The sequence below is a fragment of the Sarcophilus harrisii genome, chromosome 4 (genome assembly GCF_902635505.1).
Source record: "Sarcophilus harrisii chromosome 4, mSarHar1.11, whole genome shotgun sequence".
Lineage (NCBI taxonomy): Eukaryota > Metazoa > Chordata > Mammalia > Dasyuromorphia > Dasyuridae > Sarcophilus > Sarcophilus harrisii.
Window position 1 is genome coordinate 137,496,960 of NC_045429.1, and position 27,302 is coordinate 137,524,261.

The following is a 27,302-nucleotide window of genomic DNA, read 5'->3' on the forward strand; positions in this document are numbered from 1 at the left end:
AATGCTATTCTCATCCCCATATAACAGATGAGGAGATGAGGTAAACAGAGATTAACTGACTTGCTTAGGGGCACATGGCTAGTAAATGCATGAGTTCAAATTTGAATTTAGGTCTCTCTGACTCCAGGTCCAGTGATATATCCATTGTACCAACCCACTGCATTAAGAAGAGTAATGTGGTGTAATAGAATATATTCTGTTCCCATTGTCACCAATTATTGATTATGTGGCTGAAGGCATGTGGTCACTTTGTCTCTGTGGGTTTCAATTTACCCATCTCTAAATTGAAAGGAGAATTAGATCAAATTGAAGGTATCTGGTAATGATTTTATGAAATTCTTATTAATCTAGTCTATATAATGCATACTGTTGGTGCATTGTTGTATTTAGGAAGATTTCATAGATTTTAAGAGTTCAGGCTTTGGTAATAAACAGGGTGCATTAAGTTTCAAATTCATTTTCAACTTATAAAAAAAAAAAACCTGGAAATGGAATTAGTTAAAATAAAATTTTAAAGGTATGAGAGAGAGTTGATTTTTGAAGCGATAAAAACCAGTCTGATGTGTGATAGAATTTTGCTTTGTGACCTCAATCAAGTCATATAACCTCTTAGGGTGCTTTACATCCTTCTAAAACTATAAGTTTCAGGGAAGATTCCAACTTGAATTGGTGGTGGTACCTTAAAAGGAGAGCCTCATTTGGGAGTTCCCTGTCACCAGAAATCGCATATCCAGCCTCTATATAAAAGGGAAGGAATTATTCTAAGACTGAGTAGGGTCATTACTTGCATTAGGCATTTTCTCCTTGTCAGTAAAAATAGATGACTAAATTCACATAAATATACATATTTATACACAGGTATGTCTCCATCTTGAATGGCTTAATATTTCCATGTATAATTAATAGAATTTATCTAGTACTTTGAGATTTGCCCAAACACTTTACAAATAACTTATTTTATCCTCACAGCAACCCTAGAAAGTAGATGTTTAAAAATGAGAAAACTGAGATAGGCAGTGACTGGATCATACAGTAAGTCTCTGGAAGCTAGATTTGTAATCAGGTTTTCCTGATTCCTGGTTCAACATCGATTTCATCATGTAGTTGCTTCTTCCCAAAGTGCCCAAACTAAATATGATATGCTAATGAAACTGTGCTGAGATGAAGGTTGGGTTCTTTCATTTGAAGGTGTTTTACCATAGTCCTTTCGACATATCTTATGTTCAATATTTTGTTAAAAGTAAACATGAAGAAAATTCCAAAACATAACTTTTGCTAAACTAGTTCATCTCTGAAGTTGGATATAGTTCTTTCAATTCTGAGGATTATGGGCTTTTCTTTTGATCTCTTGCTACTTGCTAACACCCACATTCTGCCTTTTAATCCTCATCATCCAATTTAGATCACCATTTTCTGGCAGAGTACTTAGATTAAAACAGTATAGCAGATGTTTGAGAGTGAATTCTAATTAATCCTTTCTGTTGCATTTGGGGATCACGAAATTCTAGATGCATTATTGGGGTTTTTTTGGGGGGGAAGGCAAACTTATTTTTAAGATATTTTGATAACTTTTAACATAATTGGTTTCTTTTGTGTGTGATCTTATGTATTTTATTTTATTCATTTAAAAATATTCTAAGAAGGGGTCTGTAGGCTTCGCTAGACTTACAAAAGGGGTCCATGACACAAAAAAAGTTAAAATTTTTTTGCAGTATAGTAATGATATTCATGTCCTAATTTAGAGTAAGTAAACTCTAAAGAAGTTAGCTATCAAATACTTTACTTGTTCAGTTGACCATCACTAAGTTTCCACCACCTTGTCAGGAAGCTGCGAATTTAGGGATTAGAAAATAGTAAAATTATCTTGCCCAGAAATGAGTCCCCAGTACTTGATGTGTCCTATAAAAATTCAATTTAAGGATGAGCAAAAACTGACTTTTTAAAAAATACTATTAATATTTGGGTGGAAATGCTATCATCTATGATATGAAGGAGTAACTTTGACAATGAAGGAATATTTTGCTATAGTTTTTTCTGGGAGAACATTTGCTGGCCTAGATATTTCTGCTAACTCATAGTTCAGTAATTCTTGACAGAGCTGTGCGTCTAACTTACCAAATTCCCCAACTTTAAGATAACCCCGATTTTCTCTCCAACTTTTCTTTCAACAGCCCTTAAAATAAGAAAATTTAAACAACTAAAAGGAGCAGACCATTAGAAAATTTGATATTTGGAAATGGAAAGAGAAGTAAAAAGATGATCCCATGATTGTCTTTCTCCACAGGATTATTAATTATTAAAGTTATAAGAAATCTGAAAGGTTATGTTATCTGATCTCTTTGTTTGACAGCTGAGAATAATTAAAGCTCAGAAAAGGTAAATGTCTTGCCTACATTCACATGACTAATTATTATCAAAATAGATTCAAAAAGAATCTACCCAAGGGTTCTAATTCAACACCTTTTCAGTTGGACCAGAAGTTGTGTAGCCAAGAAGAGCTGAATGAAGATTATAGATGGGACATGAGAAATTGTGAACAAGCAGTTGGGATTCTGGATTTTCTTGCTCCTATAGTTCTCACCTAATTATCTAAATTGGGAATTCTATCCAACTGAATATGTGTTTTGTGTGGGCCCTGCTAAGACATAGCCTACTTAGAAATAGAAAAAACCCAAATCCACAGCTAATATAATGAAGAGATGCAATCATAATAGAACATAGGACTCCCTGTTAATTATCTGCACTCAGTCTTGATGGGAAAGATATAATACTTGTAATTCATTGTGCAGTGTTAAAGATAAACTAGCGTGGTTCTACTTCTTGATACCTCTGTGATTTTAGACGAAGTTGTGTAAACTCTGTGAAATTCAGTTTCCTTGTCTTTAAAATGAGTTTGACTAGAGGACCTTTAAGTCAAACAAAGAATATTTATTAACCTATTTGTAAGAGAGAACAATTCTAGGAGTTGGGGATAAAATACAAAAAAAAAAAAATTGGATCACTTCTCACCAGGAGCTTATCTTTTAATAGAAAAAGCAACAAATATACATATATATGTACATAGATACATAATATATACATATATATATATATATATATATATATCATAAAACAAATAAATACAAATACAGATATGGATACATTGTTTATATATAATAAATGCAAAATCTTTCACCAATTGTATACATTATATATATATATATATATATATATACACTTTGTATTTATGTGTGTGTGCATGTGTGTATATACACACACACATATACACATACAAGTAATGAAATGCAAGGTAGTAGGGAAGGGAGTATACTTGCAGTGGAGGTGGGGAGGAGAAGATATGGAAAGGCTTTATATAAAAGATGGTGCCTGAGCTGTATGAAGGAAGAGAGGGATTCTATGAAGTGGAGATGAGGAGGGAATACAATCCAGGAATGAATATGGGTTATGGAAGATGGAGTATCCTGAATGAGGAACAGAGAGAAGACCAATTTGTCTGGATTGTAGAGTGAGATGGGAGCAACATTTAATGAGGCTGGTAAGGAAGGCTAGGGTTAAGTTTTGTGGGAATTTCAACACTAAACAGAGTTTATATTTTATTCTAAAGGCAATAATAAGTCTTTAGAGTTGGTTGAATAAGTTCCTTCTCATTCCAAATCTTATTAGGGTATATTTTTCTGTATATTTAGATTCATCTTGATTATATTTCAGTTTTGTGTATCCAGAATTCCTTACCTCAAGCAATAAATCCCATAGATCTGGAGGGGGTTAGGGGATCAAGAGTTATGGCTCCCCTTCCATTAGTAGAATTTGAAAAAATTGCTTTTTCCTTTCTACTACTTACCAAACTACCAGGCTTGGCCAGTCTGTCCATTCATCCTCTGTCTCTCCATTTCTAATCTATCATTGTTCTGCTGGGTTTTAAATTCACTAAGGATAGAGATTATATCTCTCATTGGAATATATCTGGTTTCAGAATCAGAGAAATCGAGTTTGAATCTTATTTCTGCCAATCATTGCCTTTGGAATTTTGAGCAAATGATTTAACATCAGCAAGGTTCTGTTTCCTTCAGGAAAATAAGGAGATTGGATTACCTCTGACAATCCTTCTCTTCCATCTCTTAAACTCTATAATCTATGTGTGACTGGCATATAAGTCTTTTCTTCTTATGTCTTCTTTATCTCCTCTGCTTTATTCACTGTTTTCCCCATGGAAGGGTTCTCAACCTTTTTTGTGTCAGGGACTCCTTTGAAGATCTGATGAAGCACGAGAACTTCTTTTCAGAATAATGTTTTCAAATCTGTAAAGTAAAATGTATGGTATTATAATGGAAATCAGTTAGATTGAAATAGTTATAAAATATTCTTAAAAATCAAGTTCGTGGAAAGTTAGAACTCCCCTGCCTTATGTCTATGCTAGCGCCATGCATTGCTCAATTGTTTCCTGAGCATTTATATTGACTACAACTATATGAAAGAAAAGAAAAATGCATAACAATTAATGTGAATGAATAAATGGTGTTAAAAATAGAGCAACTAGGAAGCTATTATGGATATGTTGTATATAGAAATTAATTTTAAAATGTAAATAAATATTTATTACATATGTTTATATGATCATGGCAGTGGTGAAATTACAGGACAAACTATTTTTAAATGAATGTTGCCTAAGTGGGAAGGAAAAGACAGCTGTCACTTTATATTATCTTCATTAATGGAATTACTATTTCCATGAGCAATCAAAATTTGGCTATATACATTTATGTAATGCTGTTATAGTAGACTAAGTTCAAGACTAGAATGTTACATTAGAGGATGAGTATAGGTAAATAAACAAGTATTTTTCTAGGGTTAATCCTATTCCTGGTGCAGTAGAAAGGTCCACTTATACAACCTAAATTCAAATGCTTTCCCATCACTTACTATTTCTGGGAACTTATATCACTCAACTTATATGATCCTTACTTTCCTAATTTGTAAAAGAGGAGGTTGTCTTAGATGGTTTTGTTAGATGACCTTCTACTTCTTGATCTGTTAGCATCATAATTTTAGAGTTAGAAATAAACTCAAGGACAATCTGGTCACAAAATTAAAGACTTGGTGCTTGAAGAGATCTTGGAAATCATCTAAGGTAGAGGTGCTAAATTCATAGCCTTCTAATCTCATGACCCACAAAGTCCAGAGTGCAGTCTGAAGCCAGTTAAAATGGAATTGGGAAATGTTGAACAAAATAAAAATACAATTCAACATAAGCAATGTTAATTAGTGTTTGTCTAAGTTAATATGCAGTACACAGGACACTGTTTCCATTGGAGTTTGATGCGGATGATTTAGTCTAATCTATTCATTTTATAGATGAGCAAACTGAAGTCTGGGCAGCTAAATGGCAAAGTAGATCTGGAAGATTCATCTTCTGACTTCAAATTTGACCTCAGAAACTTTCTAACTGGGTGACCTTAAACAAGTCATTTAACCCTGTTTCCTCATGTGTAAAATAAGTAGGAGAATAAAATGACAAACCATTCCAGTGTTTCTTTCAAAGAAACCCCAAATAGGGTCAAGAAAGAAGAGTTGGACATGACTAGAAAACAACAATAATTAATTGAGATCTAGATTTGAGTACCCCATTGCTGAAAATGTGTATGCAAGCATAACATTTTATTTTCTGAAAAAGATTGTCTTTTTTGTTGCTTCTTCTCCAAACAATGCAGATATTTAATAGGAAATATACCTCCATCTACTTCTAGAGTATGAAATGGACTATGTTACACACACAGCAAATTCACTCAGGTGGAATCAAGTTACAGGGCCTTCTTAGAAAAATTGTTTCAGTTTTCTCCCTTTTAAGAAATGGAAGGCATACTGAATCCAAAACTTCCCTCCTTCCCCCCCACACCTCTTTTAAAGCAGTCACATCTACCACATGCCTTGGATTTCATTAAATTGGCTCTCATCCTGAAGAATAACATTTCACCAGGTGTCAGGGCTTGCTCGTTTTTATAGGGAAAATAAAATCTGGCAGTCAACAACGACTGCTTTGGTTATAGGACTGTAGTAACTGCCCTGAGAATGTGAGTACTTTTAGGAGCCCTACAAAGGGATCATTTAAGGCATGTACAGCATGTCTCACATAAGCCCTGGAAAACTTAATGGGGCCTACCCTGATTGCAGTTTCCTCTAAAGGGTTTAGGGGAAAGGGAGAGTATTTTTAGTATCATGATGATTGGTTAAAGGTGGGGGCAGTTTTTGTGTCTTATTGGAGGCAAGTATTTTTAACACTAAATGGTGCAATATAACCAAGTGTCTTTGTCCTGAGGGAAGTGATTAGATCCTTTGAGAATACTGATGTAATAGTTAAGAGACAACTGTGGTTTGGAGACAATCAAATCTAATGATTACCTGTGATGTGAATAATACAGCTTTTAAGTCATTCTGTTCACAAAATGACCATTTTTATTCTGTTTATAGCATAATGTGTCCATCTAAATCTTTGGTGAATCCCTTCTCTTTTATATGGGAATGGGGAAAAGTCATAAAAAGAAAATAACAGCAATTAGGGAAAAAAAAAAAAAAAAAAAAAACTTCAACCAAGATACTATTCAGCAAAGATGTGAGCTTATTAAGAAAGGCTTGATTGAATGAAGGTTATCTGTTGCTGGAAGGAAGCATTCCCATGTCACTATGTGACAGGGTGAGACAGTGGGGCTACACTCCAAGACCTAAGAAGAAAAAAGAAAAATAGGATTTTGCTTATCAATTATACCATATGTTTCCAGTTTCCTGAAGCAAAAACCAGTCACATTTTCTATGAAGAAAAGTATTCTTTTAATGAAATTCTTCAGTTGTCTCTGTGTATACGATAATTCTGGATTTAATGGGACTTTCTACAGAACTCATTCTTTGCCTTGCCATTTATCTCATCCAGAGTGTCCCTTAGGAATATTAAAATATGGCTTGTGTCTTGGTCTCTGGAGCAAAAGTAAATTGTCCTGCAGCACTTCCAAACACATTCAGACTAACAGCACTCTGAATGCAAGATATTTGTTAACAGAAAAGATCTACATCCAAGCCCACAAAAAGCCAAATAAATTTCCCTTCTTTCTCTAGGAGGACTGTATCTCTGCCAGGGACTACCCTAGGGTTAATGCCCCACCCTTGACCATCTGAAAGAAGAAAGCATTTGGAATTGCTAAAGCTGACCTCTTAGTGTGCATGTTTTTGTTTTTGTTTAAGCCAATTCCTCAATTAATTAAGGAACTCCTCCCTGTTGGCTTGAATTGCTATAGCTCCTGACTTGCCCAGAGAACTCTTTAACTATTCTTCTGGACCAGATAGTTTCCTTAATGGTCCTCACATGTGAAGGCTTTCCATTCTAGTAACTAAGGCTAACTCTGCTATCTTAAGGTTTAGCTCTGGCTCTCTCAATATTTCATATTCCCTGTTTGAAAATACTGGTCCAAAGATGTAGCCCAGGTTATCTTGAAACTAACTTTGAAACCATCATTCACATCCTTAAATGTGTAAGTGGACTGAGTATTTTGGCCAGAGAGGTATATCATCAAGACCAGAACTTGGTCTCAAATAGGATGTAAATGGGGATATTAATGCCTTATATAGGGAGATTTCAATGCCAGAATAAAAACTTTCTTAGTTAACTCAAGTTTGATTCTTGTGGACATCATCTCCATATCACAGTACATTTAGATCAGCAACATGTAAAGATTCATAGAAAAAAAAAAAAGCTAGAAGAGAGAATAGTTATGCTAATCACTAATTTTCTATCTTTAAAACACAAACGTTTCTCATTTTCTTTCTTGGCCTTGATTTCTGAATTTACTAGTGGTCAGATTTTCTTTTTTTCTGAAGTTTTAGTTCATTCCTTATTTGCTCTGATTCCACCTCTATTCTTTCATGTCCCAGAGATTCTTTTGATTTTTTGGATTTTCTTTAGTAAAGGTTAGGTCAAAGAATACACAGTAAATAAATGAAAGTTAAAAAGACAAGAAAGAGTGAGTCAGGTATAGTGGTAAACACTTGTAATCCTTATAGCTAATCAATGTCTACACTTTGGCACCAATATAGGCAGTTCCTGAGAAGAAAAAAGGAGAGAAGATAACTTGCTATCCTGGGAGTGCAAATGGGAAAGGGAGAGGGCCAAAACTTTCAACTCATACATTGGTGGAATCGAGCCTGTGAGTGGCCATTATATTTTCTACCTGGGTGAGACAAAAGACCTACTCTCAAAAATGTAATTAATTGAAATTTAAAATTTAAAATAAAAATGGTGGACTTTGATGCTAATAATGCAATCCATTCTGTTCAGTCAAGCTTGAGCTTGCATCTGGTAGGGAATGGAAGGTTGTGGACAACTTTATCTGGGAGACCTAAGAGAAGAATACATATATAGGCTTGAGTGTTAACAAAGGAAAAAACCTTTGTTTAATCATTGAAGAAATCTCATGGGATAAAATACTGTTTACCTGCTTTGAGAAAAAAAGCAGCACTGCCCTTTCAACACTTTCTTCCTAATAGTCTGACATGCCTCAGATTTGCAGGTTAGCTTCAAAGAAATTAGTTTGACCCTATTTGGAGGGAGATAAACAACAGGTCTAATTGGCTTTTATAAAATTTTAAATTATTAAAGCCCTCAGCAGTTCTAGACCTAATATCCTATGTTAAGAAATTATGAACAGAATAAAAAAAAGGAAATCAATTTCAAGACTCATCATGTGCCAGTTTACTGATTTTTAGTGAACTCCAACTTTTAATAGAAAGGGAAGAAACACTGTCCATTATATAGCAATGTGGATTATTTGTCTTAATAGAACATAGTGCAGTTTGGGGATTTATACACTATTGAGTTCAATAAAATGCTTTGTTTTCTCTGCGTTGTTACCTATTCCCTTCTTGTGCTATCTGAAGAAGACGTATCTCTACTGTATGCTAAAGCTCATTCCTCAGTAATGTGTTCATCCATCATATTGTCACTCCCTATTGTCAGGGCTGGTTTTGGAGATAGTGTAAGGAAAGGTAGAGTGCAAGCAAAGGACCAGGGAAATATAGGTTCGAGTCTCAATGGTATTATCTCATGATTTGAGATAGCATGATGATACTGAGACTTAGGAGATTTGAACTAGAGTCTAAGATTTTATGAAATTGTGAAAAGGCATTGTTCTGATAAGATCCAGAAAGGAAAGATGGACTCCAATAGTAGTGGTTGATGACACTGAATGTATTAAGTTTCATTAGAGTGGCCAGAGTCTTTGTCCACCAGAGGCAGGAATTATAGAATGGAAAATATGGTTGATCATTAGAGAAAGTTTCCTGATTTTATTTTAAACTGCTTTACTGTTTCAATGACATTTAAAAACCTGGTTTCTCTAGAACAAAAGATGCAATTGATTTAAATTGTTTTGAGGATATATCTTTAATTGGGAATAGAGCATATGCGTGTGGCAAGATCCAGGGTAAAGGTGTCAAATACATGGGTAGCTGGCTTCATGCATCCACAAAACAGACTGAAGTGAGATTGTGAAATATTTAACAAAATGAATAAAAATACATAAAGCATGAATTATATTATATATTAAAATGAAATCAATATGGTTGGCAGATATCCTTGTGTATGGATTAGTGGCCCTCATTTATTTCTATATGAATTTGACAGCATCACTCTAAATTTTATGCTTCACAGAATATAACTGGCTGTATATATTCTTCCAAGTTTGGTATTTCTGGAAGGATAATGAACTTTTAGGAGTCATTTTATTAAGGATTGGGACAACTTCAAGAACTCTCCAGCAATTTCCCTCCTTTTCCCCTTACAATGTTCTCAATTGGTTCCTTTCAGTATACCTAAAATATGCTTAGGTCTTCCAGGATCTAAAACCAAAATTAAACAAAAAGCCTTAATTTGCCTCAATACTTCTATCCATCTACAAGTGTCATATTTCTCTCCTCATTATCAAATATTTTAAATAAATAATTTGTACCAAAAGTTCCTTACCAACCATTCTCTCTTCAATCCTTTGACATCCAGCTTCTCAACCCTCCACTGAAACAATTTACTCAGAGTTCACTGGTATTCTCCTAATTGCCAATATAATGGCACCTTTTAAATTCTTATATTTTTTGATCTTTCTCCAATATTCAAAACTGTAATCTATTTCCTTCCTTGACTTCCTGTCTATACTTTCCTGTACTAGTTGCTTTTTCCTCTTTCTAATTCTTATTAGTGGGTCTTCCCAAGGGCCTATCTTTGATATCTCTTCTTTAATAAGAAATATTTTTAAAATTTGTAGCTTTATTCTTTTGAGCTTATTACAGCTTAAAACTTCACTAAGATTTTTAGGACACTCTATATCTCATATCCTGCCATCCAGAATAGAGAAGTCCCCTTTTCCCCATATTTTAGCAATAATTTAGCCAAAAAGTGGTGTCATGTTTTTGGTTTTCAAAATATATAAATTTGATAACTTGTATTCTAATCTCACTTCAAAAGTCTATAATACACAGGTAAAAACATGCCAGAGGTTTCCTGGGGGCAACACCATCATCGTTTTTTTAAAGCCTTGGAAATGACAGGTGGATGGGTGGAGTGATATATTATTCAACATATTAGGTAAGATAGACAAAGGAGGGCGGATCACAATTAATTTTGTATGATCTTCACTGCTTAGACAATTTAGAAATGACTTCATTTACTTTTAAGTGGCTTATGCGGGGGATGGGGAGAGATAGAGGGAAGGGGGAGACCTAAATTTACAATAAAGCAGGATGCCTGTAGGTAATTTTAGGAATTTTAAGGTGTGTGCTAAATTACTTTGCTTAGTAAATATAATTCCATCTTGCACATGCCATGTTCTTTTCCATGAATACCGTTGAGTGATTTGGGGGCCAGGAAAGTAGTTGGGGGAAGTTTGTACTTGTGGAAAAAAAATAGTGAGAAATGAAGTATTACTTTGAATGATGGGGAACTGTTCATCTACTCCTATCCCTGGAAAAGTCAGAAAAGAATCACAGAATTTCAGAGCTTAAAACAATCTTGAAGGTTACCTATCGGGCTAATTCAATCTCTTACCCAATGGTTTAATGTCTTTTACTTATCACATCACAAAACAGTAGCTGTCCAGCTTCTAAACATTTCTAATAAAGAGAAGCCTCAGCTTATCTGTTTAAATGGTTCCCTCCTTTTTATTTCTCTCTCGCCCCCCGAGAGGAAGATATATCACAACTCTCAAAGATTCAGTGCAATATAGGACGCACTCCTCTTATCCACCCTCTTCAAAATGGCTTTATTTGCCCAGGATGTCTCCAAATGTTAGAAATAGAAAGTGAACAGGTTTGAAAATCTGGAGGGATCCTGTCAGAGCAGCCTAAATGGAGCATATGGTAAGAGACAGATGCTCTGAGTAAGTCAGCTCAGGATGAGGGAGTAGGGCAGAAAGGGGATATCCCTGCTATGGACCATGTACCTACCTAGATTTTAGCTGAAATGACATTAAAGAAGAGGTATTAACATCTGCTTTGCCACTTTGAACTCCAGGAACCATGGGACTGGACTCTTTCATCTGACTTGCATCTGAAAACTTCCATATGTGTTGTCTCCATTTTAGAATGTGAGTTTTTCTTGAGAGAAGTCACTGTTTTAAATTTTTGTTTGTATCTCCAGTGCTTGCACAGTGTTTTGCATGTGGTAAATGCTTAATAAATGGTTTATTCACTTATTTATTTATAGAGAACAGCAAGATGTATATTCCAGGAATAATAACACTAATGTTCACTGACATTTATATAATTCTGTGGTTATGAAGTGCCTGTTATATATTATCATCAGTTGAAGAAAATAAGAATGCTTAGCCTAGAGAAGACAGGATAGATATCTTCAAATATTTTGAAAGGTTGTCATGTGAAAGAGCAAACAATACTTCAGCCCCTTCTTTCTTCCTCCCTAGACTATTGCAATAACCTCTTAAATAGTCTTCCTGCCTTTTCTGTCTGCCTTTTCCATTCATGCTTCTCATAGTTGCCAAAATGATCTCAAATTCCAGGAATTTTGATCAAGTCACTCCCCTGCTCACCAAGTGGCTCCCTTTTGCTTCTAGATTTGCGTCCAGAAATGCCTTTTGGCATTTAAGGTCCTTTACTACCTGTTTCCAGCAATATTTTCCAGGCTTATATATGAATCTTCTTCATATACTCTAGGTTTAACCAAACTGACATCTTTACTGTTACCATTAGGATTTTCCATCTCCTGTCTCCATGCTTTTGCTCAGATATACATTCTCTTCACACTTTTAGGATCCCTAGTCTCCTTTAAAACCTAACTCAGATCCCATCTTCTACTTGAGTTGAGGTATTTACTAATCAAGCTGTTAATCCTGTCCTTTAAAAATCATGTTGTATTTTCATATATATCATATACTCCCAGTAGAATGTAAGCTCCTTGAGGGTACTCCTTGAGGGTAAGGTCTATTTCATTTCCATCTTTGTACTCCTAGCATCTAGCATAGTGCCTGGGATGTAATAGGTATTTAATAAATGCTTATTGATTTTGCTTATTAATTAGTTTGCAAGGTCCCAGTGGACTAAGCTCTGAACAGCTCTATGTACAAGTAGGGAGATTTTTTTGGCTCAGTGTGAGGAAAAAACTTTCTAAAAATTCAGTTTTCCAAAAATGAGTATTGGGATGCTCCCAAGAGAACTTCAAGCAGAGGATGAATGACTATCAGTCAAATGCTAAATAAATGTTTTATGGATAGTCAGCCATGTTGGTGAAGGGATTCCAACATTGGGTAGGGGATAATACTAATTTTGTCAGCTGACATAAGTAATCTTCCAGAAGATAATTGTCGCAATGGTCTAGGCAGAGAAAGGAGGCCTGAAGTATTCTGTTTTCTCTTTCACATGATAGTAGAAATAATTGAACAAGCACACATAAATACTAAATGGCAGAGCTTGGACTCAGATTTAAACTTTTTCTTTCACCAAAAAAAAAAAAAAAAAAAAAAAATGGAGAGGAATATATTTGGGGGGGGGGGAGTTAGAGGGATTTGTAATTATTATTCACATTTAAGTGAGCAAAGGCACTGACCACTTTTTTTAAGTTTAATTTTTTCTAATTAATAAGCCTTTGTTTTCTTCCTTTTCTACCTCTTCCCTCTCTCAACAATTGAACAACAACAAATAAACCCCTCATAACAAATATTCACAATCAGGCAAAATGAATTACCACATTGGTTGGGTCCAAAAATGTATGTGTCATTCTGCATTTTGGATCTACTAACTCTTTGATAAAAGGGTGCTTTGCATAATTAACTTCAGAATTAATAATTCTGAATTTATGGTTTGTCATTGCAGTGATTAGAATTCTCATATTTTTCAAAGTTGTTTTTCTTATTTTCCTGGCTCTGTTCTGTTCCGTTCAGTTCAGTTCAGTTCTTATGGGTCTTCCCAGTTTTTCTGAAAGTACCATTTCTTATGGTGCTATAATATTCCATTACATTTGTATGCCATAACTTGTTTAACTATTTTCTATTAGTCACACTCCTATTGCCTTAGCTTCTAGGGTTTTTTGCTACTACAAAAAGCTGCAATAAATATGCTTATAATATGAGTTCTTTCTCTCTTTCATTGATCTCTTAGGAGTATAAGCCTAGTAATGGTGTAGTTGAAAAAAAAGGGTATTTATGGATTAGTAACATTAGGGGTGTCGTTCCAAATCACTCTTCAGAAAGAGTAGATCATTTTACAGCTCCATTAACAATACATCTGTTTTCCTATAGCCACTCTGATAATTATCATTTTCCTTTTTTGTCATCTTTGCCAACCTATTGGATATGAGATAAGACATCAGAGTTATTTTAACTTTCATTTCTCTAATTATTAATGATTTGGAGAATTTATCTTATTGGTATGATTGTTGATAGCTTGGATCTCTTCCTTTGAAACTTTCTGTTTATTATATCTTTTAACCATTTTTCTCTTGAGGTATACCTGGCCATGTTTTTATAAAAGGATAAGTACCCTATGAAATCATTTCTTCAGGTCCATATTTCTAGATTAGGACAAGTGAAGCACTGAACAATAGTAATGAAGCAGAGGCTTAGCCATTATTTGTTGATGAATTATTGTACCTTGTGCAAACTTTGCTGATCATTCATTTGAAAGGGAAATTTTCATATTTCTAACTTGCTCTACTTAACCAAGCCATTGAATTGACTTTTCTGGCCTGTAAATTCAGCAGCAATGGGGGCAAAGTGTTTTATAGTTATCCCTTCTTTGAAAGAAAATGAGGAAAGTTCATCAAATCAGTGGCTTTCCTCCCCAGACATTCCAGAAAACATGACACAAAACAAAGCAGAGCCTGCTATGTTTACATGTTGACCATTTTAAGGGCAGAGGAAAGGGGTTTGTGTGCTGTTCATTGAATGAAAAGTTAATGTTTGATAGAAAATCATCAAACTAGAATATCTGGAGGCAGCCCCAAAAGTCTTATATTGAAGCTTTCTGCTATCCTCTGCTTATCATTAGGCACACACACACACACACACACACACACACACACACACACACACTTTTTATTTAAATATTTCAGTAAGAATCTCCTTTTAAATAAATGGGAATTATGGATGTGGACTATTGCTTTTACTGTCAGGCACAATTGATGGGTTGATTGCTTTTTACTGAAGTTTTCTCTCCTTATTACAAGGATGGCTTGTTAATAGAAGAAAAGGAGAAATCTATGTTTAGAAATGAATGTGGTATATATAAAAATATCAGAATTTTTTTAAAAGAAAAAGCAAAATTTACTTTTTAAAAGAAAAAGAAAATGATGGTCAACCCACAAATACAAGAATATGATCCAACACTAAAGTTTATCTCATTGTTTAGGAATCCAAACAAATTTACTTCTCTGTACCCAATGAATGGGAACAGTGAAGACAGATTACATATTGTCGGACTTGAAGCTGTCAGGATCCCAGGATTGTATTTGTTTTGTCAGGGGAAAACAGACACCAAGTATGGATTAGGAACCAGTAGACAAAGTTAACCAGACTAGAATTATCAGAATATTAGTACAATAAGAAAGCAGAGCAGAGGAAACTCAAGATACAGGAAGTAACTAGGTACCTGTATACTGAAAAGGTCCCAGCTGCTCCCACTTTGCCAGAAGGTTGTAATCAGATGGTATATAAAAGCCACAGAGCAATCAACCAACCCTATTGGTGTCAGTTCCTTTGATCTTTAGGTAAGGAGAGTGAGCAATATTTTATGAAGGTAACAAAGGTCTGGTGAACTAATCAGTTCTCTCCTCCTCTCATCCTTTCCCTCCTCCCAACAAAAACACACAAGTTTGGGAATTTCCAAAGTTTTCTTTTATTCCTTTCTTTCCTTTTGTGTTATTATTGTACCTTGCAGCAAAGCATCTCCCTGGAGGACTTTGGGAAAGCATGTATTATATATATCCTTTGTTTTTCTCTCTCTACCCCAAAACACACCTGGTCTAGTAAATCTATATTTTCATCAAGTAATCTGGGCTTTGAGTATGGAAAATACTCCCATCCCCAAGTGATCTTGGCTGTTCTGAATCTATATTTCAAGATCAGAAAAAAGCTATGAACTAGGCAACTATTTTTCAGCTACTCCCTTCTTCATGGAATGTGCCGATGTGAGAAATCAGTGATCATACTAGTTGGGAGTCAAAAACGAAGGAAAAGAGATTATGAATGAGGAGATTGGTCTTAAATTCTCCAAGTATTCTTCTTCCATCTCTCATCATTTTGACATAGGTCAAGCCATTAGAGAAGTACAAGCTAACCAAGAAAGAACAACCAAGTCAAAGAAATAGGGTAAGGGATCAAGAAATCATCTCTAATGTTCTTTCTTTTTTTTAGGCAAAACTCTATATAACTGATAACAGAATTGGATATATTGTTAATATTATTATAAATCTGAGTCAAAATTTGAACTCAGGTCTTTCTGATTCCAAGTTCAGTGTTCTATCCACTATATTTACCCAAAATATAGGATATATGATGCCTTTATATATAGAGATTGCTGCAAGGTTTTTGGTTTCTGGGATTGAATAAGAAAAGCACAATTGGAATCTAGATTCAGGGATATGACTGAGTAAATTCAAGCTCTCCAAGTTCATGGCTCTCAAGCTTCCCTGACTTTATTTCTCTTTTAGTGAGAAAAAAAAAAAATCTTAGGGATAGAAAAAAAGCTGGAGACAGAAGTTAGTCCTCCCAAATCCCAAACATACCTGCTCTAGGAATCAAGGTCAAAAAGAAGTACGGGAAACCATAAAAATCCAATGTAATCCATGGAGACTAGAGGCATTTCAGCTTGTGATTGCATGGTATTTCAGCCAAGTCTACATGCCTTGCCTTTGTTTAAACAAGACCCATGGGACCAGATTATTTTAGACACACATGATTGGTTACATTGACAAACTTATTTCTGTGTGGCTGAACTCCTAGATATGCAGCTTTATACACATTGTGCAGCAGAGATTAGAATCTGGTCTGTAGTGATACTTTAACCTAATTTTGTGTGGGAATTCTGCTGTGAGGTTTCTTTGGAAGGGTTCCCTATATAGTGTCCTCATAGTCTTACTAATCTTATGTCAAGGTGATCCAAGGTTATTCTCTAATACTTGACATATTGATAAGGGTTCATTTCATTCTTTTGGAAGAAATTTTTGATTAAGTTCATAGAAAGATCACAGAGTTAGGAATCAGGGCACTTGGATTCTTGCTATGCTTTACTATTAATTAGCTATGTATCCTGTATTTCATTTGGCAGTTAGGTGGCACAGTGGATAAAATGCTGTGCCTAGAGTATGGAAAACCTACTTAAATCCAGCTTTAGACACTTGTAGCTGTATATGATTCTGGGCAAGTCACTTAACCTCTATCTGCCTCAGTTTCCTTAACAATAAAATGGGGATAATCATAATACCTACCTTCTATGGTTGTTGTGAAGAACAAGTGAAATAATATTTATAAAATGTCTAGTGCATATAAGTATTTAATAATTGCTCTCTTCTTTCATTTAATCCAAATGGGCATATTTCTTATTTTTTTGAATGTTATCTCTTGTGTCTCTCTCAATAATAGTAGTCTATGAAAGGCAGCATTGCATAGTGGTTAGAAAAGTGACTTTGAAATTCCGAAGGTCCAAGTACTGTTTCCATCTCATACTGGCAGCATTATCTTGAGCACATCTTTTAACCCTTCCCCCCCCCTCCAGTGTTTTAGACCAATAAATAAAACCCAATATAAACTGAATCCCTACTCTATACCTAAGGATTCCTGTGGACCTTGCATATTAATTTATTTTTAAAATGTAATATTATTTATGTTTTTATTCTATTTTTATTTATTTTGTTAATTAATCTGGTTCATCGACACCTCAAAATTATGGGTTGCATTTGGGCCATGTTTATCACCTCTGTCTAAACAACTCTTTAAGACCTTAAGTTGCAGAGATGGTACCAATCTGCATTGATAGAGGGTATTTCCTAATGAGGGAATACCCTTTACCTATGAAATCTAGCTCCAGTTTTCTCTCTATCCCACACAGAAGAATTAGATAAGCAGTCAATGACAAAAGGAACAGACCCCTTTCAGTTGGCTTGTTTAAAGGAAGATATTCTCTTCCTCTTCTCATTCTTCCCATTCTATTCATGACTGAATTGAAACTATTCAAGTAAGCATCAAAAGGGAGAGAAGGAAAGTAAAAGGAGAGTATTAGGACAACCTGTAGGGATTTGGAACTAAAACCTCTAAATAAGGGCAGAGGTCTAAACCTCCTCCCCAGTCCCCTTCTCCAGGAATGTGAGACAAGATATCTCCAATATTAACATCCCACCTTCCCCTCCTCCATCACCTTCCCAGCCATGACACACTGGGACCAGAACTAAAGCAGAATTTAAGGAACATCATTAGAGAACCTTGGGAGTATGCTTCATAATAAGAGAAGAGAAGCTGTTCCCGGACCTGATGCTCATGGTGTTGCCAGGCTCTTGCTATTCATATTCACTATGTACTTCAGGGTAAGTTCTATGTTGAAAGTTGCTCAGGAATCTATGGGGAAGGGAGAGTGGAGCAAGAGTGTCTGATAGGTTCCCCATCTCTAATGGTTTTGCAATTTAAGGTCTAGAATTCAGATTTCAGCTCTCTCACTTATGTAACTTAAGACAAATCATTTTATCTTTCTGGGTCTCAGTTTCCTTACCTGTAAAATGAGGGGATTGGACTAGATGACCCACTTATTTTTCTTACTTACAGTTCCAAATCTATGATTTTATCTTTTTATAAAGTCACAGGCTGAGAGATACCAATTGATTAGAAAAATTGGAAGTTTCCACCTTGGAAGAATCCAAAAGGGATCAAAGCAGGGAAGAAAAAGATCAGAAGAAAAGGGAGAGAAATATAATTTGGAAAAGTAGAAAATCAGAGAGAAAAAACTTGCTTTGCTCCTTGAGTGGAACTGGGGCTTCCTCTTAACTCTGAACCTACTCTTCAGTTGATAGGTTTTGTATTTGGGTGCACATGAGATGCCATGGATATCTATATACAGTCAATTTTAAACATTTATAAATCATCTGCAATGGTGTATCACTTGGGATACAAAGAAAGGCAAAAGTTCCTATTCTGAAGGAGCACATCTAATGAGGGAAGATAATATACAAAAGAAACTAAAAAAAGGTGGAAGGTATCTGTAGGGGGGAGTGGGGCAAGGTGAAGTCCAGAAGTTTCTTCCTGGAGAGGAGGAATTTCTGCTCTCCAATGGGAGAGGGAAGACAGCAGCAAAAGTAAGGTTAGTCCTAAAAGGAAAGTAATCCCTTCATCTGAAAAATGGGGATAAGGCAAAAACTACTTCAGTCTTCTCTAGGAGATTTTAAATGAAGAGGAAAACATGCTATGGGTATCTGATTAAGGAAGGTAGGGACAGAAACTACTTTATCTCTCCGTGACCACCTGTTGGCATGTGACCAGGAACATATGGTGTCCCTTTTGTTTCTTTGTGTTTATTTATTTCTGATGTCAGATGGACAAGCATTAGAGACAAAATGGACCAGACTGCAACCTTATGTATGCTCTTTGAAAAGTTGGAAAAGGGACTTCTGGATTAGGTGACCAACAGAATAAGACTTCTCTGATCCCTGCAACTCTGAAGCTTCTCAAAAAAAGAAATAATGTGCCAAAGGTAAAGCATCTTCAGCTGTCTTCATGGTCTAGGACATAAAGAATTAAAAAACAAACAAATCCATGAACTAATACCTACTCTGAGCTCATTCAGCATTCTCTTCTACCCATCAAGCTTAGAAGGCTATACTAGTAGTCACCCAAAGATCTGACACAAGTCCAACTTCATACTCAGACTCCTTCCCTCTTTCCAGTGCCATGGAGATCTGGGCTCCAAAGTGCTACAACTAGTCCTGGATTATTTTGTGTTGCAAAAGATCTTTGTTGGAGGATAGGAACAGGGGTCAAGGGACAGGGCATGTTTCTGGGCTTAAAGTAAAAGTCAGTCCTATGCTCTCTCTCTTTCCTCTTTCGACCCTCTCTCTTTCCAGAGCTTGCGATACCCAAACTACAGAAATTATTTCATGCTTATATGTAAAGACACTACATATAGTAAACATGCTTAAATATGAATGATTATTTTACCCTATTTCCTGGGATGGAAATACATACAAATATAGTAGATAACAGAAGGAAGTAAAAATTTTCTAATGGATAGGATGCTTCAGAGCAAATCTCATAGGATAAGTCCACATCAGCCACACTCTTTAGATTAAGGACAAAAACAAGCCTCCCAGAAGGTAACTGGCTCTCTGAAAATCGGAAAGAGCTTGGCACTTACTTACCTGTGTTTCCTGTAAGGTTGGATGGAACATGTTGCTTGAGAATGGGTTCCAAACTTCTTGATTCTTATGGTGAATAAACTCAGTTTAGCAATTCTTTTGGTACTTAAAGAGAAACCATGCCTTATTTACCTTTGTTATATACTGTCTTGTTTGATTTTGTTTTTGCTTGAAGTCAGCAAATCACTTATGATCAACAAGCATTTATTAAACACCGACTGAATGGCAGATATCTAACCTTAGGGATTTGTGATTCTGTATCCTTGTTCTGGGTGTCTAAATTGTTGCTTGTTGAAAAGGAAGCTAAAGTTTCAGGGAATCTCTTTCCAATGTGGAATTCCCATTGGTTTATATGCTTATTATATCTGAGTCTTTCCTTTAGCATTTCAGGTTTTAAGACATGTTCTACAGAATTCCTTTCCTAGTCAATGCCTTTACTGCTGGTTTCTGCAAATAGATTCTATAATTAGAATCTCTTTCAGAGGAAATTATCTGAGACAAATTTTAGATGGGAATTGCTTTAGGCATGAAAAACTGAGAACACTAGAGAAATATTACCTCAGTCTCCTTGGGGTTTATATAAAAAACATATATTTTTATGTATAATAACAGAAACTAGCCAATTTACTTTTGAAAATTAATATATAAACTAAGCAAAAATAATTAGGAAAGAAGAAAAGGAAATGAACATTTATTGTCTATCATTTGCCAGGTACTATGCTAAGAGCTTTACAAATATTATCTCATTTGATCCTCACAAAAATCTAGGAGGTGGATGCTATTACCATCTCCATTTTACAGTTTAGGAAACTGAGGCAGAGAAAAGTTAAATGATTTTCACAGGATCTTATAGCTAGTAAGTATCTGAAGCTGGATTTGAATTTAGGTCTTCCAGACTTCATTCCACTGGATCACTTAGTTGTGAACAAGAATACTAAACAGATCAGTATTAGAGAAAAAAAATGTTTGTTTCCCAAAACTTCTTGGGATAACTCTGTTTTGTCCTTCTTTATCTGCATTTTCCAGCTCTTTCAATGGACAAAGACCTAGTTGTATCATTAATGCTGCTTTGCTCCTTAAAGAATGAAGGCAGCTCTATCAGCTCCATTGAATTCAACTAATGTGGCTTATGATACGTTGTTTCTGGAATAGGAAGACTTTGATTGGAGTCCTTATTTCTTTTTTTACTCATTCTGTGACTATGAACAAGCTCTTTATTGTCTTAGGTTCTGAAAATTCTTTCTCATCTGCAAAACGTGGAAGCAAAAACTGGCCCAGGTTACCTCCTAGAGTAGTTGTGATAATCACAGAAGATAATGCATATTAAAGGAGGGTCAGAGGATCAGAGATTTTTAACTCTGATTTAACTGAGGATTCTCTAATAGATCATTTTACTATTGAGGAAATTGAGGCCCAACATTACCCAAGGTCTCATGGGTAATTAGTGTCAAACTAATATTCAAAATGAGATCTTTTGATTCCTCATTCAGGTCTCTTTCATTATCCAATACACAACTTTCACAAAAGTGTTTTGCCATTATAAGTTTTTATTACTGTTTTTCAGAGCTGCTCACTGCTGCAAAGCCATGTTTTATCCTCTAAAGACCTTTTTTTTACTTAGATACATATTAATTATATATGTCTACATGACCACAGATATCTATGTATGTTTGCACATAAATGTGCATATATGTTTGTATGTATACAATGCATATGTATATATGTTTGTGTGTTTATACATGTATGTATATATATGCATATGTGTATATGTAAACCTACCTATCTGTGCTTAATTATAGGCTTCTATGGGGAGGAGAGGGAAAAAGAATAAAGAAAGACGTTCATTTCAGAGAACAAAAGAAAACCTACAAGGAAGAAAAGAAAAGATGGATAGCCCCAAACACAATGTATAGAATTTATTATATAGTTTTCTTGAAATGGAAAATATTGCTTTATATTTTGAATCTTCTCATGTTCTGCTGTGCACATGGTAATGTTTTATTTTCCTATTTTATACTTAATTTTACAATGAATGAATGAATGAATAAATCAATAAAGTGAGGGGAGAAGGGGATAGCCTTCCATTTCTTGGCTTTCTCTCTGCTTTATTATAGTAGAGACATTTGTGCCCTACTCTGTCTAATTAATCCTCTGCAGGCTGTCTTTCAATTACTCAGCAAATTGATTGTTTAAAAAGAAAGTATTTTCTATCTGGCGAACAAAGTTAATCCAATATGTAGTAGAACTACAAGACAAACCATTTTCTTCATAATGAGCGATTGCCAAAACAACTGTCAGTTACTCAACAAACATTTATTAAATGCTTACCATGTACTGTGTTAATCACTGGGGATATAAATCAAAGCTCAAAGGAGCTCACCATTTAATAGAAGAGGCAACATGGAAAAGCTACAAGATAGCTAAAGGATAATTTGGAGTTGAATCAACAAAAAGAAGCTACAGGCATTAAGGGAATAAAGAAAGATTTTTTGTAGAAGATGGGATTTTATTTGAGCCTTGAAGGAAGGCAGGAAAGCCAAGAGATTGAGATGAGCAGATAATATTCCAGGTCTGGGAGGACAAGCAGTAAAAATTCCTGCAGTCAGGAAATGGCATGACAAAAGTCATGTCAGCGTTATTTTGCTCCTACCTAGCACCATTGCTTAGAATATGCTACCCTTCCCTTTTCTCTCACATTTATATTATAGTCTGTGACAATTGTCTTTGCACCATGATTATACTACCAACTCCCCAACTTGAATGATACCTTTCAGTCTTACATTTACTTCTCTCCATATACTTTATGAACTTAGTACACTGGACTTGTCATTTCACAAGTCACCTCATGTCTTGAATCCTTGTCCTTGCATTGCCTGTTCTCAGTCCCTGGGATGCTCTCTCTCTACTCACCTTTGCCTCCTGACTTTCTCGGGGTCTTTTAAGACTCAGCCAAATCATTATTGATTAGAGAAATGCCAATCAAAACAATCTTGAGATACCATTTTCCATCTATCAGATTGGTTAAAATGATTGAAGAGGGAAGTGACAAATGTTGGAAGGGATGTGGAAAAATTGGGACACATTCACTCTTGGTGGAATTGTGAACTAATCCAACCATTTTGGAGAGCAATCTGTAATTATTCCTGAAGAGTTACTAAGCTACCTTAGTAACTTGGTAATCCTTTAACCTAGTGGTACCACTACTTGGTCTATTTCCAAAGATAATTAGTAGAAAAAAAGAAAAGAACCCATGTGTTCTAAAATATTTATAGCAGCTTTCTTTGTGATGGCAAAAAACTGGAAATTGCTAGAATGCCTGTCAATTGGGAAAAAACTGAACAAATTGTGGTATATGATTGTGATGTAATTCTGCTGTGCTATAGAAAATGAGTTTGATGATCTTAGAAAAACATGGAAAGACTTTCATGAAATAATGAAGAACAAAATGAGCAGGACCAAGAAAACGTTGTATACAATAATAACAATATTGTTTTAAGAACAACTTAAGGTGCATAAGTTAATTTGACTATTACCTATATTAACCACAAAGCAAGGAAGATGAAGGAAGATCTCATCCTTTCCATCTGGAGAAAGAACTGATAAATAGAAGTATATCTAGTATAGTTGTTCATATTTTTACATATTTCAGTTTAGCAGTAGTCAGGTCTAAGGCAGAGGTGGGAAGATGAAAGAAAAAAAGTAAATTTACAGGATAACTTTATTGTATATTTAAAAGGAATAGTAGATTTGTAGTTTTATGTGTAATCATCTTTTTGAAAAATTATACTGTTTTGGAAATTTTTTTTATTCCATAAATTAGAAATTAAATAAATAAAATTTTTAAAAAGGACTGAAATCTTCCTTCTGCAAAAAGCCTTTCCTACCATTAGACTGTGAACTTCTTATTAGCAGGAATTCTGTTCTTGCTTACTTAAATGTTTGTTGACAAAGTAAAAGGAAACAAAAATAAATGCTATGATTGCATAAATGTTCTATTAGCTTTTACTTAAGGTTCTCACTTTCTCTTGATTCTGTTTCCTACATCACTATTTGCACAACCCTCTGCTTCCCGGTCATCTGTCACCTCAATTTTCCAACTCTGGGTATCTTCCTATAGCTTTCTTACTGAGAAATTCCTGCACAAAAGCTTCTTCAGTTTAGAAGCTAATCATTTGCTTAAAAAGTTGTATTTATTTTTTAGAGAAGATACAGTAAGTGGCAAGGGTTTTATCTAAAGGTGCCATACAGATTACAGAAAGTAATTTTAGAGTTGGAGAAATCTACTTTAACAATGAATGGGATGTGTAACTGGATACCTAGGTAACCTTTGTGGAAACAAAATTGTTTTCTATAATCTGGGAAAGGGCACAGGTGAGATACTTGGGTTTTGCATAAAATACATACCTCTTATCCTGGCTTAAGAAGTGATTAAACTAAAGCCTACAATTTACTTCCTTTTTGGGAGAACAAAAATAAAATTGAGAAGGAAGTTAAAAAATCCTGAGGCTGTGGAGTATGAATACTAGACCTCAGGCTAGTTTGGCCTGCTTTTTGCTAGAACTTTTACAAAATGGAGGAACTGGTTGTGTGTATTAAACATGGCTGTAGTGTTTCATTGTAAAATGAAATATAGTGCAAACACTCAGATTAATTCCCATAAAAGAGACCATCATTAATCAAAACAAACATACTAAATTAAGCTAATTTTCAAAAACAAAACAAAAGATATCTTTCCATTCCTCCTTTTCCTTAACTTTCCCCTTCCCAATACTTTAACTCCAAACACTGCCTTGGAAATTATTGCACAAATAGGCATAACCTTATTTACGGCATTTAAATTTATGGTAATTATTCTCAAATGTACTTTAATGCCTGGAAAAATTTTAGGGCATGCCTTTTAGCTGTAAGATGAGCCTTGTTTCAGACAGCATTTCAGACAGAGCCAACATCTTCGGCATTTGTTTTGGTTTCTCCCATTCTTTTAATAGTCTCTTCATAAACTTCTGTCAGCATCGAAGCTCTCTGACTCCAATAAAGAAGTTGGACCACCCCAGAGCACAGTGTAGTCTGCCTACAGTTGTAGATAACTTTGAAGTTCAGAAATCATGTGGTGTGGAGAAAAATACAGTTTCCTCCTTGGCAGTGATGTTTCTGGTGCGGTGAGAGAAATTTATCTTCTCATCTTCCTTTGTTAAACTAGGATGTTATCTCCTATATTGAGATTTGACATGATGGATAGATGGCTGATGTTACAATTAGGAATATCTGAGTTCAATTCCTATTTCTACCAAAGCTGGCTTTGTGACTCTGGCTAAATCACTTAGCATCTCAGTCCCCTTCAACAACCTTCTAAGATGATAAGTTGAAGAGCAAGTGCTGATTTTACTGATGGAGGAAGTTTTATCACATACATGTTCATGCCTCTCCCTACTCCTCTCCCTAAATATCCCTAAAGTAAACCCAAACCCTCAGATGAATGAAGCATGATGGACATTGGATAGGGATAAGTGCAATGGGTCAGTAGCTTGGTATTATTTTTTTTCTCCTCAGAGATGAAAAACTTGGAGATGCAGGACAAACCATTAATCAGTTTTTCTACAGATTCAAATAGTAGGAGAAGGAAGGAGAGAGTGTTTCCTCAGGAGAATTTGTTAACCAGTCATTCGTTCAGTCAACAAATATTTACCAAAGAAACTTACCAAGTAAAAAGTATTGTGCTAAAGTTGGGGATGCAAAGAAAAGAAAAACATGCTTCTTATCTTCAAGGAGCTCACATTTTTATTTTTTTTTTTTGGTTTCAAGAATCATCATCTTTATTTTTTAAAAAAGATCATTACAAAAAAGTCCTTTGCAAAATTATGTGACAATATGTAGATAGAGTATAAGGTACTACTATATTATAGTGAAATACTCAGGCTTTCCTCTGCCAATGTATTTTGAACAGTTAAGATTAGACAAGACTAATAATTCATGAACAACTATAACTGAGAAGAGAACTAGTTATAAAACTCAAAGCCTTGGATGTTCTATACCAATACACAAAATATGGATGACAAGCATCATAAAACAGAATTCCCAGTGCAAGGAAGCACTTATAGGTCATACCTATTGAGATGTGAATCACGACTGGAATTTGATTCCAGGAAGTTAATTTTTTAATTTTATTATTATTATTTGCTGAGGCGATTGGGGTTAAGGGACTTGCCCAGGGTCACACAGTTGGGAAGTGTTAAGTGTCTGAGACCATATTTGAACTCAGGTCCTCCTGACTTTAGGGCTGGTGCTCTATCCACTGCTTCACTTAGCAAGGAGCTCACATTCAGGCGATAACATGCAATTTAAAAATGTATATGCAAGATACATTTTGTGGATATAAAATAAGGTAAATGAATCATAATTAATGTAAATTAAATTAATCTCTGAGGGAGAGCACTAGAGAGAGTGGTTGGATGAGGGTCTGAAGGCAGATTGGGAAAAATCTCCAGTAGAAAGTGGAATTTGAACTGCATCTTAAAGGATGTCAAGAAAGCTAAAAGGCAGAAATGAGGAAAGAGAGCATTCCAGGAATGAACATTGTTGTTTGTTCTTTTTCTCAAAGACCGAGATGTTATCAGGGAGATGATGCTGTGACATGCAAATGAATTGGATTCGAGCGAGGGAGGTCTATGCAAAGTCACCAGCCTTACTTTCTAGCCATCTGGGTCAAGTGATACAGATCGAGATAACTAGAGATGGACCTGGATATGAGAAATCTTGGCCTTTTTAAGCTAACGTCTTTAATGGGTCTCAGTTTGACAGAGGCAACATCCATTCAGCAATTAAGGCTAGATAAAAAAGAAATGACACAAAAGTAGTCTTTTTACCTTGTCAAAAAAAAAAGGAATCAATTTTTTTTGGGGGGAAAGACCCTCCATATTTCTGACCCATATAGTAACAATTGATATTTATATTCATTTTGAGACAATCAGGGTCAAAACAAAGATCAAGTAGACTTTGTCTGGCACATTTCATTGGCCAAGTAATGACAGTCAGAGTGATTTGGGTTTAAAGCATGATTTTTAAAGAAGAAATCTAGTCAATGAACTTCAAGATATTCAGGAAAAAGGGATGGAAAGGAGGTAGGGAGTAAAGGGGAGGAAGAGAGAAAGGTCATTTCTCTGACTGAAAAAGTCTTGGTGAACATCAAAACCTCAGTGTTGGGGGTAGTCCCATATTCCCCATATTTTGATGTGAATCTGTCTTCCTAGCTCTTCTCTCTATCTGGTTGCTTGACTAGTTTTGATGCAACCTCATCTGGTTTTGTTCTGATTTTTTTCATCTACTTCCATTGATCTGTGATGTTATTATTGTGAATACTTTCTTCACTGCAGATCATGACTCATGCCTTCTCTTCTTGTGCCAACATTTTAGACATGTCTTTCTATGG